At 39.2% G+C, this 4,779-nt stretch overlaps 1 non-coding gene across 1 annotated transcript; it reads right to left on the reverse strand.

Moving 5' to 3' along the window:
- Window positions 1–286: 286 nt before the first annotated feature.
- Window positions 287–393, reverse strand: LOC128292235 (small nucleolar RNA R71). The gene has a single exon (XR_008282219.1). It is a non-coding gene; the product is annotated as a small nucleolar RNA R71 (small nucleolar RNA).
- Between the last annotated feature and the right edge of the window lie 4,386 nt (window positions 394–4,779).

The raw sequence follows: 4,779 nt of genomic DNA on the forward strand, positions 1-4,779 counted from the left end.
TTTTGAACTGAAACCTAACACGATTAAAATGATACAACAATTTGTTCAGTTTGATGGTTTGCAAGATGAGGTTCCAAACACTCACTTGGCAAATTTTCCAGAACTCTGTGACACATTTAAAATCAATGGCGTCTCTGATGATGCCATATTCCTTTGGTTATTTCCCTTTTCATTAAGGAACAAAGCTAAACAGTGGTTGAACTCATTACCACGAGGGTCAATCACTACTTGGGAACAAATGACAGAAAATTTTTTACTAAAATATTTTTTGCCGGCTAAAATGGCTAAATTAAGGAATGATATCTCTTCTTTTGTATAGATGGATTTAGAAACACTGTATGATGCATGGGAGAGATACAAAGATCTGTTGAGAAGGTGCCCTCACCATGGGTTACCACTCTGGCTACAGGTTCAAACTTTTCACAATGGCCTGAATCCTTCAACTAGACAGATGGTTGACGTAGCCGCTGGTGGGACTATCAATAATAAGACACCTAAGGATGCTTATGAATTTATAGAAGAGATGTCACTGAATAATTATCAGTGGCAAGTCATGAGGACAAAGCCAACGAAACCAGGTGGCGTTTTTAACATCGATTCGATCATGCTCTCTAATTAGGTAGAACTTTTGAATAGAAAACTTGACGATTTCCTTGGTTCTTCACAAGTTCACCCAGTAATGCAATGCAATGCAAGTGAAGGAGGAATGATCAAATCAGAGTACCCACCTTACAGCCACAACATGGAAAATGAGTAATTAAATTATATGGGTAATAATCCTCGACCTCAACAAGTGTCGATCCAAGGGCTCGAAACTCAGATAGGCTAGCTCTCTAAATAGAAATCTGAACGACCACAAGGTAGCCTACCGAGTAACACTGAATCTAACCCAAGAGAACAGCTCAATACGATTACCATTCAAGATAAGGAAGGGTTAGTTGCACCTAAACCAGAACTGAGGCAAGAAACTGTGGTAAGTAAAGGTAAAGGTGAGGTGGACCACAATGACCAAAAATAGGTAAGTAAAGAGTTCAAACCACATGTACCATACCCCAATGCGACAAGGAAAGACCACTCAGATGAACAATTAGATAAATTCCTTAAACTTTTAAAGAAATTACATATTAACTTACCGCTTATTGAGGCTCTTTTGCAGATGCCGAACACAGTCAAATTTTTAAAGGAGCTTTTAACAAATAAGAGGAAGCTAGACGAGGCACCGCATATGGAGATGAATGCAGTTTGCTCAGCCATTCTACAGAATAAGCTAGCCAACAAATTGAAAGATTTAGGAAGTTTTACGATTCCTTGTTTAATTGGTAGGTTAGATGTTAATAATGCCTTGGCTGATTTAGGGGCTAGTATCAATGTCAAGTCTTACAAATGTTTAAGCAACTAGGTCTTGGGAAACCCAAACAAACTAGGTTGAGCATTCAATTAGCAGATAAAACAATCAGATTTCCTAGGGGTATTATTGAAGATGTACTCATTAAAATTGACAAATTTATATTCCCAGTTGATTTCGTTGTTCTGGACATAGAGGAGGATAGTAACGTGCCTTTAATTTTAGGGAGGCCCTTTTTGGGAACTGCTAGAACGATAATTAATGTTGGTACAGGTGAACTCACACTTCATGTGGGTGATGAAACAATCACTCTTCAAGCTCATAATTCGAGTAACACCTCAAAAATTGAGGGTGATTGCATAAATCATACTACTAGTACTGATCATGTGGTGAAACCCTCTGTGCAGAAAACAGGTACGAAGAGTGCACATGAGCTGTGTTCAACCAACAACAAAGGACCTATCTATGAAGAACGAAGGCTACGAGTTGAGGAACTAGATGAATGGCGGACACATAAACAAAAACCATGCCTTGACGAGCTCAATATTCCACCAAATCAATTTAAGGTTGGAGACAAAGTACTACTGGATGTAGCAGATCCTCGTATTGCCGCTTCCGAATCTAGTGGAGAAATTCCTCTCAGGACTCAATATTTTTCCATGCAGTACAGTCGAGGTAATTCATCCTAAATTCGACACTTTTAAGGTAAATAGTACTCATTTAAAACCTTATTTTGATAAAATTGATAGCAAGAAGGAGGAGTGTAAACTCCTCGCACCACCATGACCACGCAGTAGAAAGGTAAGTCGAGCTTAGACTATAAATAAGCGCTTCTCGGGAGGCAACCCGAGCACTAATGGTGTTAACTTCTTTAAATTTTAGTTTTTAACATTTAATCACTAACTGAGTACTTGGCCTCAGGTTTTCCAGAACCACACGGCCAGGCACACGGGCTTGCCTTAGGCCGTGCTCACACCACGAGCGGAGACATGACCGTGCGATACGGCCATGTGAAAACATGGTAAAATTTTTCCCAAACACGGGATCAATAAGTTGCCACGGCAGTGCGACGTGGCCGTGGGTGAGTCTGTCAAAACAACATGGGCGTGCGACACGCCCATGTCTAGAAACCATGGTTGAAACTGAGAATTTAGCACGGGCGTGTCAACCACCCGTGCTTAAGACTGATAAAACTACATGGGCGTGCACCTATATACACGAGTGTGGAGAAGTGAACGAAGTAGGACACGACCGTGTGACATGACTGTATGCACCAACACGCCCAAGGCACACAGGTGTGGGACGAATTTCAGACGCGCCCAAATTTGAAAATCACGACTTACACGGGCTGAAATAAGGGCACACGGGTGTGCCCCATGGCCGTGTGCCCCAAAATCTATATAAACCCCTCACTATTCATCATCCCCTTCCTCAAAATCCCTAACCTTAGCCGCCACAACTCTTGCCCACGCTCGTGTGCCAACTACAGCATCACCATCGAAGTCCCGAGCCCCTCCCTCTACCAAGCTATTGTTTTTGTTCATTCTTTCCTCTTCATTTCTTTTACTAATTTGATTTTTCTTGTGTTATTTTGACTGTTAAATCTTCATAGTTCTAATAATAATCATGCTTATGCTCTTTGAATCAATCAACAACTTTAGTAGGATATCAGAATAGAGATCGCAAAAAGTAATACATCAACCTTAAAGCTCAAGCCACATCGGTATCGAGTGAGGGTAACATAAAAGATGTTAAACCTGAGAGTCAATAGTGTGGAAGACAGAATTTTGGAGATTGTTGGGTGAAAAATAATAATAGAACTTGTTACAGTTGTGGTTCACGAGATCACTTTATTAAAGATTGCCTAGAATTAGTTGAAAAATATAATACTTAGAAAAGGAGGCCAAGTAACACTGCAATTAGAGGGAGAGCATCCTGTAATGTTGGAAATATGAGTGGTGGTAAAGGGGCAACACGAGACACTACAATGAGATTTGATACTAGAGCACCTGTACAAGCCTACGCTATTTTCTCTCGTGAAGAAGCATAATCTCTGGACGTCATTACAAGTACTTTCACTCTTTATGATACTAAAGTTATTACATTGATGGATCTAGGATCTACTCATTCGTATATATCTGTGAATTTAGTATCCAATAGGACTTTGCCTATAGAATCTACTGAATTTGTGATTAGAGTATTGAACCCCTTAGGCAAGTATGTTTCGGTTGATAAAGTGTGCAAGAATTGTCCATTGATGATTCGGGATAATTAGTTTTCGGCCTATTTGATGTTGTTACCCTTTGACGAATTTTATATAATCTTGGGTATGGATTGGTTAACGTCCCATGATGCTGTTGTGAATTGCAAAAGAAAGATGATAGATTTGAGATGTTAGAATAATGAGATTATCAAAATTGAGTCAGATGATTTGAATCACTTGGCAGCAGTGATTTCATCGATATTAGCCTAGAAATATGTGAGAAAGGGTTGCGAAGCTTATTTTGCTTATATGCTTAATACAAAAGTGACTGAAAAGAAGATTGAATTAGTACCAGTTGTGTGTGAGTATACAGATGTGTTTCCTGAAGAGTTACTGGGTTTACCACCAACTCGAGAGGTTGAATTTGGTATTGATTTAATACCGGGTACTACACCGATATCGATAGCTCCTTATAGAATGGCTCCGACAGAGTTAAAATAATTAAAAGCTCAATTGCAAGAGTTAACCAATAGAGGATTTGCATGACCAAGTTTCTCGCCTTGGGGTGCTCCTGTGTTGTTTGTGAAAAAGAAAGATGGCACTATGAGAATGTGTATTGACTACAGACAATTGAATAAGGTGACAATTAAGAACAAATACCCTTATCGTGAATTGATGGTTTGTTTGATCAGTTAAAAGGAGCTACAGTGTTGTCAAAAATAGATTTGAGATCAAGTTATTACTAGTTACGAGTTAGAGACTCTGATGTGCCAAAGACAACTTTCCGAATGAGGTATGGTCACTATGAATTCTTAGTTATGCCTTTTGGACTGATGAATGCACCTGTTGTCTTTATGGACTTAATGAACCGTATTTTCAGACCATACCTAGATCGATTTGTTGTTGTGTTCATAGATGATATTTTGATTTATTCGAGAGATGAAACTGAGCATGTCGAGCATTTGAGAATTGTATTGCAAACTCTTCGTGATAAGCAGTTATATGAAAAGTTTAGTAAATGTGAATTTTGGTTGCGTGAAGTTGGTTTTCTGGGACATGTTGTGTCAGTATCAGGTATCGAAGTCGATCTGAGCAAGATATATGCAATAATGGATTGGAAGCCTCCGAGAAATGTATCTGAAGTCTATAGTTTTCTGGGATTAGCTGGTTATCATAAATGATTTGTGAAAGGCTTTTCGATGATTGCAACTCCATTGACAAGATTGCTTCA

The sequence above is a fragment of the Gossypium arboreum genome, chromosome 4, assembly GCF_025698485.1.
Source record: "Gossypium arboreum isolate Shixiya-1 chromosome 4, ASM2569848v2, whole genome shotgun sequence".
In the NCBI taxonomy this organism is placed as follows: domain Eukaryota; kingdom Viridiplantae; phylum Streptophyta; class Magnoliopsida; order Malvales; family Malvaceae; genus Gossypium; species Gossypium arboreum.